This window comes from Drosophila subpulchrella, chromosome 2R, assembly GCF_014743375.2.
Source record: "Drosophila subpulchrella strain 33 F10 #4 breed RU33 chromosome 2R, RU_Dsub_v1.1 Primary Assembly, whole genome shotgun sequence".
In the NCBI taxonomy this organism is placed as follows: Eukaryota; Metazoa; Arthropoda; class Insecta; order Diptera; family Drosophilidae; genus Drosophila; species Drosophila subpulchrella.
In genome coordinates, this window is record NC_050611.1 from 19,350,425 (window position 1) to 19,366,231 (window position 15,807).

The window sequence follows — 15,807 nt, forward strand, 5'->3', positions numbered from 1 at the left end:
TATTCGCCAGCGAAACTGTTGCATATATAGCCCTTAATGTTTTAGTTGCCTGGTTTTTGTACGCTAAAGTCCGGTGTAGTGTGTGTAATTTGATTGATTTGCTGGCAAAAGCTGCTAATTCACAGAGTTCCAGAGATCGGGTTGAATATTTGTGTATATATTGTTCTGCCATTGCGCAGTTTACACGGAACACACTTTGTGCTCGGCTGAAATTTAATTAAAAAATTCTTGGCCCCAAATGGACGACCAACGAAGGCAAACAAAAACACAGGCACCACACCACACACACACACAAACAATCTGCTGCAAGGCTAGTGCAAAAATTTAAGTAATTTTCCCCTTTTTACGCTCTCATTTAATTGCAAAAATTAGTAATCCCATTTCCACCCGCAGCCAGGGACTTTAACGAGTGGAAGTGCAACCACGATGCAACATCACACATCGTTGCCGCTGTCGTCATCAAATTCATATGCATATATGTGGGCCAAAGGCCGCATGGTGGTGGTGGTTTCCACCCTCCTGGCCAGGATGTGTCCATGTCCATCCAACCAGCTCCCCATTCCCAAGCCCCATCTCCATCCCACAACCCGTGCCTTTGCATGGGCTATGAGGCGTAATCGCAACGTGTTAATGCCAAAGTGGGGAAGTGGCAGTGGGAAATGGGAGTGAGAAAGTGGAAAAGTGGGAGTGGCCGGGTACAGGTGACGCTGCCTGCCATTATTCACTTGGCCAAGTGCTGTTTGTGGCTGGCTTTGTTGCTGGCCAACTAAGTAGGAGCTACTCAGCACAATGCCTCCTCCTTTTGGCCTGCTTTCGGGCACTGGAGTTGGCCGGCTGGTGAAGGGTGGATTTGGCTGCTTCTTGGGTATTATTTATTTGCAGATTAATAATCTCCTGCATGCAGAGAGTCTATGGGGCCCCAGGGAATCCTCTGAGTAACACTAGTATCTATAGTAACTAATAAGCCATATATCCTTATTCCTTCATTGCATTTTGTTAGTAGTTATATTTCCTGATACTTAATTTGGTTAAAAAGATAGAAAAATGAAAGATACAAAATATTTAAACTTCTTATTGGGGCCTATTTTCAGAAAAAATGAAGTAGGAACTAACAATAATTTTTTTTTTTTAAGCATTTTTTTTTTTTTTGTCTAAAAATCCTGTCGAAAATATACTAACCCAAAGTTAAATGACTTAATGTAGTTAAAAAAGCTTGAAAAATGTGTTAATTCTACAAGATTATCCTTTTAAAACAATAACCCCTTAAATTAAACTATCCTTGGTTACAGGATACGGCCTAGTTAATCATTCCCCATGTCCTCAAGGACGTGGTGAACCATGTGCGTGCCCAGTTCCTGGAGCGGCTCACGTGCGCCTGTGTGTGCCAGGCTATACGAGACCAATTAACATATAACTTTCCCACCGGTAAACAAGTTAAATTGTTAACAGCCATTATGGGCGCTCATAAATGCTGCCGAGCAACTTTGTGCCTCCAGATCCCCCCGGCCCGCCCACACTTTCCATTCAGCTGCCTGCTGTGTCTGCCGGGCGCTTTGTCTTTCATGTTGTTTAATTATAAATGTGCCGTTGAAAGCAAAAGACCCCCGCCCTGTGGTGCTCCCTCAGATTCTGTGTCCTGGCCGTCACGCCAGTTTGCCTGACGGATGGTCGACCGACGCCTAATTAGCAGCCTGGGAATGGAACTGGCTCTGGTTGTGGCTCTAGGGATTGTTTTGCATCTATTGTACCTTCAAATTGAATTTATTGATGCACTTTTGTTGCCTCCGCCGTCTGGTTTGCCAGTGGCATTAATTCTTTTTTTCTCTCTTTTGTGATTTAACTAGAGCATGATGGAGATGTAACATGCAACAGATTTGCCTCGGTAATGGAAAGCTCGTTGAAACAACTCGTCCATTATTGCTTTCAATTATGAATATCACAATAGGAACTACGTCAAGTGTAAATAATAACTAAGCGAGATGAGAGTGCATTGAGAAGTGTTGTTCAAATAAAGTGGCGCCCAACGTGGGGCCTTTCATACCTATAGCATTACCAAAAGGTTTCTGTTGGAGTTTGCAGTTAAACTTTTCGATTAGGGCTTAGCATGCCAGTTAATCGCACTCTGTGGAATGAATCCATAAGATATATTTATCTACGTCCTGTGACAAACAAGTTTGGACTTTCTACAGCTTGATAAAGCGGTTTATTTTACAGTTTGCAGTTGAACTTTTCGATAAGAAAGAAATAACTTTCTGGCTGAATTTTTCTCTGAGCTCAAACTTTCTTCTAGCGCGAACTGTCAATTTGTCGCATTTTTTATGTGTATGCTGCAACTTACTTAACCAGTGGGCTTGGCAATTTGGGGACTTTAGCGGTCACATGGGACATGAGGCTTTCACAAGGCCATCGGTTGATGGGGGAGGCAATGTCACTAGCATGAGTTGCTTCTGCTGTTGCAGCTGCCTTATAATAAACAATTGTTGTTAGTTTATATTTATTCTTTTTTTTTCGCAACTGCTGTTGTTGCACTTTCTCTTTTCTGATGCTCACTGAGGCGCAGTTGAAAAAGTAACCTAGTTTCCATGTCGTCAACGTAAAATTAAGGCTATGGGTGTGAGTGTGCCTCCTGTCTGTGGGCACACGCACACATAATAAAAAGGAAACCAAGCGTACCGTGCCGTAATGATGCTGCACACCCACAGACACACGCACACACGTTAACAAACAAAACTATTAAGCGAGTGTATAAAAAAAGAGCAGGATAACCAAGGGAAAGGTCTTCGCAGGCCTTGGCTGCTCAGCCTGCCAGTCTGCCAGTCTGCCAGTCGGTCTGTCTGTCTGTCTGACTGTCTGTCGGTCAGTAAGTCACCCACTGCCACCCACTGAGAGTCGGTTAAGCATTGTTTGTCCTCGGCTAAATAACACTCACATACCCACACACGCTCACGCACACACGTGCTGATTAGTTTGGCTTTGCGGCAAGAAGATGCTGCGGCTCCTGATGCAGTCAAAGTCATTAAAGTCATGGTAAGTAAGTACAGCATCATTTTTTATGGCCGTGTGCGTGTTTGCCTGGCAGGTTAGTCAGTTAGTCAGTTATGTAATGCTCGAGATTTTGCTGAGCTTTTGCCAGCTCAATATTTGAAAATTCCTACCCAGCTACTGCGTTGTGTGTTTGCATGTTTGTTTGCCTTTGTTTGTGTGTTCGGTGTTTGAGAAATGGGGGAGGGTGGGGTCGTTTTGGTTGGTGGACAGAAGGGAGATGGAGCTGGAGCTGGCATACATATTTGTATTTGCACAGTTTTATGGTCTGTGAGGACATATGGCAATATGGCCACACTGACTGTGGTCCCTTAAGCCCGATAATGTACCAAAGCTGACCTCGTTCATTGATTTGCATCGATGGAGCAGAGATGGAATGCAGTTTAAAGAATTTTTCATTTCAGCTTAAGTATTTATGGCAAATAATTTGAATTTCAAAATTGATAGCTATAAAAAGCGGCAGTCAGCAGAGAATTTCGATTGTTGATATGTGATCGATAAGAGGTCAATGCTAGGAACATTAATAAAATTGGAAATTGTGAATGTAACTAGTTGGCGCCCAACGTGGGGCAGAAATATAACAATGCTTTAAAGACAACAATCGAAGTTTTCTGAACTTTTGGCCTTGTCCCGATTAAGCAGCATCCATTTCTACTTTCGGAAACCCACACTCAAGGCCTTTCCTACTTACAGACTCTTCGATAGTTGCTGCTGTATCTCTTCTACTTGCTCCTCTCCCACAATCGTTGGACGTCAGTTATGCCGTCGGGGGCAACCGGAGACCCGGAGACTCAGAGGAAACAAAACGTGGAGCGGAACGACAGCACGGAATCGAAGCGGAAGCGAAAACGCAAACGTTAACGAAATCGAGTCCAAAGTCAGGGGATAACCAGCTGGCAGGTGGGTGATTGGGCCGGAGCACAGCCTCTGCGATGGAGTTCATGAGGGCCGCATGCCCGTCCAGTGGACGGGGGTGTCCCTGCTGAACGAATGCGCCTTCTTTCCGCCCTGACCGGAGCTGGAGGTCAGCGTGATGGTCAGCACGAAAACGCTGGCGCAGACCAGGCACAGTAGGACCGTGGATAGGACAATACAGACGATCCGCTTGCGCTTGCGATCCGCCGCCTCCTCCTCGTCGGTGTCATCGCTCAGCGATTTCTTCTTCAGTTTGTGCGAGCCTCCGGTCACGGATCCCTTCCTTCCGCCCGACAACTTGTGATGAAATGGTCTCAGGACCTGGGCAGCAAATGCGGCATCGCTCAACTCATGATCGTATGTCAGCGATGATTTCCTTTCGAAGCTAGGTCGCTTCTCCTCGATGAAGGCAGCCGCCGCCGCGGATGCGGAAATGGGTCGTGGACTCCTCTTGATCTCCTCGATGCTGGACCCAGGCACGACTGTGGATAGCGGGCGACTGTTGCGTCGGTGGGGCGAGCTAAGCTCGAAGTCGTCGCCCGCCTGCGGACCGCCGACGACACCGGCGTCCCCGATGAAGCTCTTGGACTTCTTGGAGGCGTTCAGGGTCTCACGATAGCTGCGCAGGCGCACGCTGGCACTGTGCAGGGCCTTAGCCTGCTTCACGCTGGCACTGGCATTGGTGCCCTGGAAGGCCGCTGCCGCCGCTAGGACACCTGGCCGATGGACGGCCAGCTCCTCCAGATTGCTGGGCGACAGGTAGAGCGAACGACCGTGCTGGGCGCCCCGCTTGAAGTGGTACGCTGCACTGGCCGCCGCCGCCGCACTGTGGAGCTGCAGGCTATGTCCGCCCGCTGCTGCGGCCGCCGCTGCCGCTGCCGCCGAAGTCGATGGACGTCCGTCGAGCTCCAAACTGTGTGTGCTACAACATTTTTGATTAAAAGAAATGGTCTCTGTACTACAAACTTTGATTTTGGAGCAGTAGCAAATATGAAAGCTATCAAAGCAGCACAGCCTTTTAAAGATATAACTGTAATTATTGTTTGATGATTGACCTTCAAAGGATTGGATTAGTCTCAGTTTCTTTTATTAAACAAAAAAAGTAATAAATTCATTAAAATTTAAGGCGAAGTTTACGATTATAGTCAGAAATTGGACAAAAGTGTTCTTTTGTCAGTTTTGAGAGAGACAAATTCGTGACGGCTACTTTCTTTCGAGAAATACTAGGAAATTATATGGAATTAAAGGATAAATTAAAAATCTCTTCTATCTTTTGGAAATAAATAATTTAAAATATTTATTAGATTCCAAATATATATTTTAACCGTGCGCCAATGACGATTCATATTTGCTCTATTAGGCAATAGGACTGATTTTAGATTCTGGATAATACGAAATCGAACAAAAATACCGGCTATTAGTCCACAGTGATAATAGTTAACTTTCGAGAAATAAGGACGTCAATTTATTTTACTTTAAGACCTCCTTGAAGACTAAACCTGGAAATGGTAAATCATTAACGTGCTCTCAATCGACTTGAGGAAGTTAGAAAGTTAAGTGCTGACAGAAAAACAGAAAACAGATATCAGATACAGAGTATTGTCCAAACAAAACCACTCCAGGATAATAAAGTTTTACAAGGTGTCCAATACATTTACAAGAGAAGACAGACATATTACGTGAAAGTATATCTTGAATTTTATGTGTTGTAATGAAGCTGCAAAAGGACAAAGACAAGTTTTGGATCGACTCCTAATGAAATTTTATCGTCAAAAGTTTTTATCACTGTGGAAGACTCCGGTGAAAGTAAACAAAATGAAATTGAACTAAAGCTGGAATAATCAGATAGTACCCAATGCGATTGGCCACATGGCCCAGTTGCGATTCCGCCTCCTCCTGGCTGGGATCCTGTTGCGCGTGGAAGGAATGCGTTTTCTTCATTAGTTGGCGGGCGTGTGGGTGGTGCGATTCCCGCTTCTGTTTAACGCTATTCGATGCTGAAGGCGGGTGGGTGGCACTGTGGCCGGCGGCTGCATCCTCGAAGGAGCCCGCTCCGGAGTGCTTGCGCAATCGCTGCACAGCCACAGCGGCGGCGGTGATCTCTGCCAGACCGAGCTCCTCCATCTTAGTGTGGCTATTGCTGCGCGAACGCGTGTCCACGAACAGATCGTTCTCCAGCGACAGATTGGTCGGTGCGGCAAACAAATTCCGTCCGTTCATCGGCTCCATCAGGTCATCGTTCAGCGACGGATGTCGTATTTGCGATTCCACCACCGATTCCGGTTTAACACTGGGCCTTCGAGCCGGATCATTGAACGATCGATGCGAACGACAGCCCCTCCGGCTGGGCGACGGCGAACGGGATATCTCTTTGGCACCCCCGGGAGGACCGGGCATTAGGAAGTTGCCCCTCACCGAACTGGTGCGACGACTCGAGGCCGCCGATCCGGCTGCCACGGCCAGTTGGATTTGGTCCAGGGCGGCGGGATCCTGTTGCGCGTGGAAGGAATGCGTTTTCTTCATCTGAAAATTGGTAGACGGATGGACGTCAATGGTGTCGGATCGCCGGAATAGGTTCTTCTTCAGCATTGGGCGTTGTTGTTGCGGGGCAATCGTCGGATTTGGTGGCAGATCGTCCATGTCAATGAACTGAATGGGCGAGGTGCTCCCACCACCCAACGATCTGCCCATTCCCACGCCCACACCCAAGCTGCCCATGCCCATGCCCACACCGACACCATCGCCCAGGCTGCTGCTGCTGCTGACCAGGTATATGTCCGGCTGCTGGCGGTGCTGTTGGCCCAGCACCGGGCTAACCGCGTGTGAGGTTGGTGAGCTCTTCGAGTGCGCATGCGGATGCGGATGCGGATGTTGAAGCTGCGAATGTGGATGCGAATGTTGTTGCGGATGTTGGCGGTGCAGGTGGGTTGTTGTTTGATGCCGGGCAGCAGCTGCCTGTGCGGCAAGTTGTTGAAAAGTGTGCAGGTGCAACTGATGTTGCTGTTGTTGTTGTTGGTGTTGTTGTTGTTGTTGTTGTTGCTGATGGTGTAATTGTTGTTGTTGTTGTTGGAGGAGGTGATGGTGTTGCTGGCGGGCAGAAAGGGCTGGCGAAACGGCACCACTGCCACCGCCACCACGCTGGCTGGGATGGGTTAAAATATGTTGTTGCTGTTGCTGTTGTGCTGGGATTGCTAGGGTCTGCGGGGGTAGGGCGCCGGATCGGGTATGTGGCAGGGGCGAGGCCGAGCGGTGGATCAGCGGCTTCTCACTGATGACAATGCCCTCGCCCTCCAGATCCATCTCCATATCCAGGTCCATGTCCATGCCCATCTCCATGCCCATTTCCATATCCAAATCGATGTCAAGATCACCGGAAGCGGGTGCATAATTATCGATGGCCATGGACAGGGATCGATGGATGGGCTTCAGCTTGGGCGGTTTCTTTTTGGTGGCGGGATTGTCAAAGGACGAGGTGCCCGACGTGTGCTCCTCATCTGCACCGCCGGCGGTCAAATAGGGATCGAAACTGTGCACGGCGACCACATGTTGGTGGTGTCGCTGTTGCTGCTGTTGGTGTTGCTGTTGCTGGTGGTGCGACGACTGTTGCTGTTGCTGGTGATGATGCGACGACTGTTGCTGCTGCTGGTGGTGGTGCGATGACTGCTGACCACCGCTGGTGCCGCGCTCCATGCGGTAGTAGTACTGCCGGGGATATCTATGGTAGTAATGTGCAATTGTGGTGCTGGTATGTGGTTATGTGGAGTGGATCAATCGGGAGTGGAGCTGTCGGGAGCTACCAGGAGGCTATTGGGTTGGCTAGTGGGTGGTTCACTCTGACCTGTCAGCCCCAGAGATCGGTGGTTCAGGTGGTTCGGGTGGTACGGCTGGTTCGGCCGATTCTTGGGGTTACTCTGGCCGCACCGCAGTGTCGATTGCAGTTGTTATTGTGATAGCTGTTTAGTAGTGATTACTTTTTTGTTTCGTGAGGGTGCTTTTTATATATACTGTTTTATTAGTGCTGGTTGCTGGTTTGCTCTAGTTGGTGCTACACCGATCGTGGTACGGATGTGGGGGTAGGGTTTTTTGGGTGGCTGGGAGACACACACATACACATATGTGAACGGGGTACACACACACACAGACACAGCGAGAGCTTAAAGGTGCAAGGACATTCGTGGACAAAAGACAGGGAAAAATATGCTTTTTTGTATAATTTCTGCGGCTGCTTTGTGGATTTCTCTCAGCTTGTGCGTTTTTTAGGGATTGCTTTTTTTATATCACTGTTTCTGCTGTTTTTGGTGTCTTTTTGTTGGCTGTTTTGGCTGTTTCTGCTGGCTCATTTATGGCTACTTCTCGTCTAGTGCGTGCAATTAAATTCCTTTTTAGCTTTTTTGGGCTACTGCGCTCACTGTTTTTTATTGTCACATTGTGTACGTGCTGTTGTTGTAGTTGTTGTTTTATTTATTGCAATTCAAATGAGTCTTTGTTGCTGTTGATGATAATGATGGGACTTTGCTATCTTGTTGTTGTGGTTGTACAAAATGCTCTGTAGTTGTTGTCTATGTGTTTTTTGTTGTTCGCTAAAGTTTTTGGTTTCTGTTTTTTGATTTGTTTTTTGTTTCTTTTTGCTTGGTTTGCTTGCTACACTCATTAAAATTGGCAAATACAAAAGCACAACTAGAAGTAGAGAAGAGAGAAATTCGTAAAAAACGTATTAGCAAGCTAGGGACTGTGAGGGGGTGGTGATGGGTGTTAATGTTGTTTGGTGTTTGTGCCATGTGCAGAGTAAGTGATGGAAAACAGCCTCAAAATGTTGGAGAGCACAAGTGGAAGGAGTCTGAAAACGAATCGAATAAAAGCTAAAATGTAAGGAAATGGGGGAAAAACACGCCACAGATTTTCCTAATTGAGCCGAGTCAAGCTCTAATTAATGAGTCATTGAGAATGGTTCACTGAGCTTAAGAGTTCTTTTGGGTTTTTCAAACTTTATTTCGGAATTTCAATTATACAACTTTTTTAAAGCCCAAAGTCTGAGAATCCTTGTAGGTTAAGTTTGAAAATTATGAGAGCTGGAAGCATCATGTTTTTGTTCTACCCATTTTATAACCCATTTAAAATAATAAACTTTAACTTTATGCAAAATAAGCACAACGCTTATATCATTTTATTATTTTGCCACAGTAGCATAAGCAGGAAATTTTGATTTTAGATATTCAAGAATATATGATATTCATAACATAAGCACACACAGAATAAATTATATCGATGTTAGTATGGGGTATCTAATTTTTCTTTTTAACTACCCGTGTCATAAAAGTAAGTTAAATCAGCATAGTTTTTCAGAAGCAAACGCTTACCAAACTTTAGTAAACCGTAAAATTCCAGTTTGACATAGTTTTTAATACATTTTCAAACGGATAATTAATTCAGTTAGGTCCTGCCGTTTGGGAAATGCTCTTAATCGCCCCCCGTGTTTCGTTTGAAACTTTTTCCATACATTTTTAAAAAGATAATCCCTTTAGTTTTTGACCTCGCTGCGGAATGGCTTTACGGCCTTTTGCGATTGCCGGCCGTAAGTCGATCACGTAGCGGACTCGTTGTCGGGTAATGTAGCATAATCAAATTTAATCTATGAAACTGCCCTCGTAGCCGCAAATTCCCAGTTCGGCCTCGTTAAATCGGTCGTGGGGATTTTACCGGCAACTCTTTGGCCAACACAATTCATCATTCGGCAATACCTTTGGCAGGCCACGAGTCGAGGAATTGTAACGTTTTGCATAATTTAAAACGACAGGCCACACAGCCAGCCACTTCCACTTCCACTTTTGCTCATCCAGGACCACTTGGCAAAAAAGGCTTCGTGGAGCGAAAGTCCTTTGCCACTGTCACTCACAGTGTTAATTTTTCAGAGCTCATTGATGGATGAGCGCGTCGGTTGACATTTATGTACGATGCCGGCCTAGACTTGCACAAATGATGCCAGCTAGCAGCCCGTTAAAAATTAACGCCATCAGCTTGGCTTGGCTTGGCCACACTTAACCCCCTACCATACCATCCCATCCCATAACATACCATCCCAAACCATCCCACACTTGAGCCTCCGGAACCTCCATTGGCAACCAAAACGAGTTAAACATATTAAAATTTGCTTATGCAAAAAGGGCAGAGAGGTCCCCAAAAGCTCGGGAGACACTTAACATCACGTACTTTAAATATGTTTAACGGAGCTTAAGTGGAATGAAAGGCAGTAGGAAATATACGTGCAAGAGATATATGTGGCACACATAAGCAGGGTCCCACAATTGCTTCGAAGTCTGCATCTGCTGTTCCTGTAACCATATGCCATTGTCAATGGCAACGTCTGTTACTGGCATTATATCACCAGTTTGCCGGAATTATCGGGGGCTGGTTGGGCGGTAGGTGGTTAGGTGCCACCGGCCTATCGAGTGTCTTAGTCGCTCCCTTTGTGCAGCGACACTTGCCACATGCCACATGCCTCTTTTGAGGTCTTTTGTGTCACATTTTTGTGAGATGGATTCCTGGCCGGGTCTGGATTTAATTTCAAAATCGTGTTGGGGTCAGAGGCCCAACTGTGATATGCTACGTAATCCTAAACAGGTTCATACAGTGCCGGCATGCTGGGTGAAAGGTGAAAGATGAAAGATTATGTACTGTGGTTCCCTGGTTAACAGTTAACAGCTTAAGTATTGCATGGGAATGAGCACATTTCTTTGGTTCATAATAATTCCTTTGATTTTTTCACGTAACCCAAATTATTTATAATCTTTAAAAGTATATAAATGCAATTTATAAGTGGAATTCTACCAGAAAACCTTCATTGGTATTCCTTTTAATACACTCAAAAAAAAAAAAAAAAAAAAAAAAAAAAAAAAAAAAACTGCATAATTGCATGAATTCAAAGTTTTGTTTTTAAATATAATTTAATGGATGAACCATCACAATAGGCTGCAGCATCACAACCACTGGATATTTGGTCAACAAATACTTATGATCCTTTATAAGCCAGTTGTGGGGAACCCCCACTGATTATTTTCCCTTCCCTAACTAAGGTTTAGCCTATCTTAATTGTATGTTTAACACTTCTTACCCTCCTAAGAAGTATATGACCCTATTAAGACGTCTGTTGCCACCTCGTAGGGCACGAGCTCTATTAATTTCCCGTTTCTTTCGCTCAAGTTAATACAATTTGTATCCCATGTCCCCCCTTTTGATTCCGCTGGCCCTAATTGACATGAACAATGCTTAATTAACATAAAACTAACATTCCCGACTCGATGGCAAACCCAATTTAAACAGCCATACGTGCGTAATTAAGTCCGCCCCTGGGCGTGCCACGCCTCCTCTTGGCCATATCTCCAAGTGGTTTCATGGGCGGCGAATGTGAGAGGGGGAGGGGGAAGGCCCCTCTGCCCGACCTAGTGTGAAAATCAAAGTGGCATTAAACGCACGCCCACGCACTTGGTCAGAATTTGGTTGGATATCTGGTTGGCAGTAGTTACGCCCCCCACCCCTCTCCGCCCTTTGAAAAAGGGGGCGTGGCATTAAATGCGACCAATTAATTTCTCCAGTTTCTGGCGGCTACGGTTGTCGTAAACAACCGAGCAGATTGCCACCAGTGAAGACAACAGATGTCACTTAATGTTATTAAATCTGTGCACCGTGTTTGCCTTAAATCTTTTTTGGCCCATAAATGTATTTACACAAGGACGACTCAGCGTGATTTTTGGTATATATATGGAAGTGAGTATGTGTACGTACGTACGTCCTGCTGTGACGTCGCCGTAATCCGATTAAATGACGAAAATTATGCAAGGGAATGCATTCTTCCCCTGCAAAGCGGTGTCCTCGAGAGCGCCGAAGGAGCTGAAGCCTTCGCCTCCCCATCCTTTGGCACAATTAAAATTCCCCCACTGATTTCATTTTATATCTCAGTTTATATCATCCCTTACACGAGATAATGATCATTTGCCGCACAGAGGGCTGTTCGTAATCGTAATCGTAATCGTAATCTCTTTAGATTCCGTCACATTGAGAAGTGTTTCTAAGAGATTGCCCCGGGATTAACATATTTTCGGAGAGCTCTCGAGAGCTCTTTAAGTGCATTGCATTTGGAGTGCTAGAAATACCCATAAGATGATTAAACAGAGCCAACGTTTGGCCATTTGTGAAAGCAGTTGCATAGCCCACACAATCTGCTTTTAGTGTGATATTGATTTACTTGCTAATAAAATACCTGTCTGTGTTGCACTTATTTTTCCGTATCCAAAATGCCAACTCAAATGAAATGGGTTGTTTTCAACCCACATACATTTTCCTACTTTCTTCCTGATAACTGCATTTTCCAGCTCAAATTTCCACACAGCATTTCTGTGAAACCTCGAGCTTCGTACTTACAATCCATAACCATAAAATGCTTTAATGTTTCGACCAAGTACTGCTACCACTGGCCATAACACATTTCGCTCATTCTTTTAGCAACTCAGCAGCTTCTTCCGCTCTTTGAGTGAAAGCAGCGCCTGCAGTTATGCAATATTATTTTAAAGCAAATTCCACTTTCACAATGCAAAAACACACCCTTTTCTTGTGTTTTTTTTTGTTTTTATTTCTATTTTTTTTTTTTTTGTAGCTGCCAACATTTCTCGGTTGCGGCTGTCAGCGGCAAATGCAAAAGCCAAAGTCGAACGGAATGTCCGTTAGTGGGGCCGTTTTGGACTACCAGTTTAATTTGAATTGTTTGCGGATGGCAAGCATTTTTAGTGCTACTAAGAGCCCGAGCATGACCACGCCCTGTCCATAATCTTATTAAGTGCGCTCGGTTCCTTAATAAACAATCGTAAAAACTTTCGAAACCCTGGCGAGTGCAGCCAAGAGTCCTGTATTTCAGCCACATTATTTCCGCTTATTCCTCACCGCACAGAGAGGGCAAATCTAAACGAGAAATTACGAACTCACACACAGAGTTTAGGAACTCAACTTTTGTGACGGGCGGTGCAGAGAGGAAAATGTAGTTCCAATATAAGGATTTAATGGTCCTTCAAAGAAGTCTAAAATTAAATCTCAGAAACTTTTTAAATGAAAGACTTGAGAAGGTTTGAGAAGACTGAGACAACCACTTTCGGCATTAAATAATTATATTCTTTGAAATATGATTTTATAGGGGGTACATGCAACGACGCTTAGTGAAATAACGCCCAATGTAAAAACACCCAGTGAAATAACGCCCAATGTAATAACACCCAGTGTATTAAGAGCCATTTGGCCTATAATTTAAAAATGTGTACTATTTATTTATGTTAGCTGCACAATATTAAACAAAAATCAATCTTAAAATATAATTTTAGAGGGGGTGCACGGAACGACGCCCAGTGCAATAAAGCCCAATGTAAAAACGCCCAGTGAAATAACACCCAATGTAATAACACCCAGTGTATTAAGAGCCATTTGGCCTATAATTTAGAAATGTGTATTATTTATTTATGTTAGCAGCACAAGATTAAACAAAAATCAATCTGTTATTCCTAAAAAACAAAATTCAAGCTTTAGTAATGTTTTATAGAATTTTTCCCAGTGCATTTGTAGCTGCCCCAGCGCCTTCGGTGGCAAATTCAATTAAATAACTGCACAGAAAACTTTCGCAAAACACAATTCAACAAATTCTTGAATGCCTTGCTACGCTTTTGACAAAATTTATACACATTCTGTCGCCGCAGAAAACATTCCACAAAGTTGCAACCCAAAGTGAGGTCCGAGATTCGAGCTCCCTCCCCCCCCCCCCCCCCCCCCATTTCAACAGCGACTTCCAGGGCCATCTAAGCCAGGTCTGATGAATTGTTGACCAGCAAATGTATAAGTGGCCCGGAATGAGCTAAAAACTGTGGCCCCCAAAAACTTTATCCACTCACATTGAAGCGTGTGGTCGGCTTGAAATGAGTGTGCAGTGACCACAGAGCGACTGGGCTAGCTGAGATTCAACGTGGATCTTTTCCGAATGATGGGGGGGTGCCTCATTTTATTTCACTTATCGCTTTTGGGCACCACACCGACCAACCAATCCGTAATGAAGGCCCCGGCATAAAGTTTCATTTTCAGCAGATAGCAGCCGTATGCTGGCCAAACAAAAACAGAAGTCGAGGGAAAACCCAGGGAAAACGGAAGACAAACAAAATTTTCCGGCCCTGCCCCGAAGGCAGCCAGCTTCTTTTGGACTTAAGGAAATTCTTGTTTACGGCACTCGCACTCGCATGTGCATGTGTTTTGTTTTTCTTTCGCCTGATTCATAAATTCGCACGGACTCCTTCTGCTCCGTAAATTGTTGTTTAATATGTTTTGTCTATATAGGTTCTGTAATTGTTTCTCTGCAACACACACGCACAACTTTCCTCAAAAGCTGGCAACTTAATTTAACCTTGAGGTGAGAGAAAAAAAAACAAAGGGAAAATGTCTAAATTAATACTGTTTGCCTGGAAAGGATTTAAAAACTTTCAACCGGCTTTGTCAGAGACTTTCACTCAAAAGTTCGGAATAAAAACGAACCCAGAAGTATTATAAATTCAGTCAAACGGGCTTTGTCAAAGTAGATAATCTAAGTACGGATATATATTGAGAGGCGGGCAGGTCGTAGGACTTCATTAGATGACAGCGCATAAATAAGAAACGCAAACAAATGGCTGTCATGGCCAAAAATATACAGAAATACATGAGGACGTATGCGTGGCGCGTTTTCCAAGTTCGATTTGTGAAACTCTTGTGGCGCTGCTCTTGTCGCCTGAGAAACTTTTCCGTTGTTTGTGCTTACAATGTAACGTGACAGGGGAAATTAATTGATTTATGCTGCCAGCGGCAGAGGAAAATGGGATGTTTATACATAGAAACGAACGATGTACTGAAAAAAATGACTTGCTTTTCACTTAAAATCTAAGATATATAAAAAAAATGCCTCAAGTACGAGTATTACTAGACAAACTACAAGTAAATTGTCGATGGCCCTGGCAGTTAGTCTTAGTCTTGTAAACAATTCTACGATCATTAAAATAATAATTAAGAAAAAATATTAAGTGATAGTTTTGAATATTTAATTAATGATATTTTAAGTTTTCCAAAAATGTATGTGTGTGAAACTTATTATTATCAAGGCTTATTTATATAGGTGTCGAAAAGTATTCATCAATATATTTTGCTTCGAATAATTTCAAGGACTCATTCCAAATGACAATTTTATTGTTTTTACTGCATACTTTTAGACACTTTTATAAGTTAATCAGAAAAGATATATTTATCTTCTTTTTGACCAGTATTTAAAATATTTTAAGTTTAAAATTAAGAATGGTGGTAACTTAAAAGAAAAATAAAATTAATTTACCATGTATTCTGATTTCTTTATTATTAATGATACCCGATGCCCTGAATAATGACGTTAATGATACCCGATGCCCTGAATAATGACGTTTTTATTTTCATTGCATACTTTTAGGTGCAAATATAAATGATTTCAAAGTTTTAACTAATTTTGGAATAACTGAGGCTTAGGTAAAAATCTAAACTACCCAATTTAAAATTTCTCCGCGTGTAATTTAATTCTGTAGCATAATCAGCACGCATGCCCGACCAGTGCTGCACAATTTTTCGCAATAACTCAAATGCAGCTCAGAAAGCAGCTGCTGCAGTCGAAATTGGAAAATGTTTGAAGGCTGCCACCGCAGTGGCTGGGAAAAACCTGGGAACGTGACCTGGGTTCCTTGGACCATATTGATTCGTTTATGTTGTGTAATTTGACAAACATAAATAAATTAGGCCAGCGGAATGGCGACAGTGGGAGGACGGATATTGGAT

General features: G+C 43.9%; 1 protein-coding gene across 9 annotated transcripts in view; it reads right to left on the reverse strand.

Annotated features, from left to right (window-relative positions):
• Window positions 1-15,807, reverse strand: part of LOC119552159 — an 85,415-nt gene that overhangs the window by 4,237 nt on the left and 65,371 nt on the right. For 3 of the 9 annotated variants that reach the window (XR_005219575.1, XR_005219576.1, XR_005219577.1), the window contains exons 3-4: window positions 5,810-8,634; window positions 3,734-4,879 (exon numbers count right to left, since the gene is read on the reverse strand). The exons of 4 other annotated variants lie outside the window; for them this stretch is intronic. The gene's annotated coding sequence lies outside the window, so the exon portion shown is untranslated. The remainder of the gene's footprint in view (window positions 1-3,733; window positions 4,880-5,809; window positions 8,635-15,807) is intronic. 2 more of the 9 variants (XR_005219579.1, XR_005219578.1) reach the window with 2 other exon arrangements.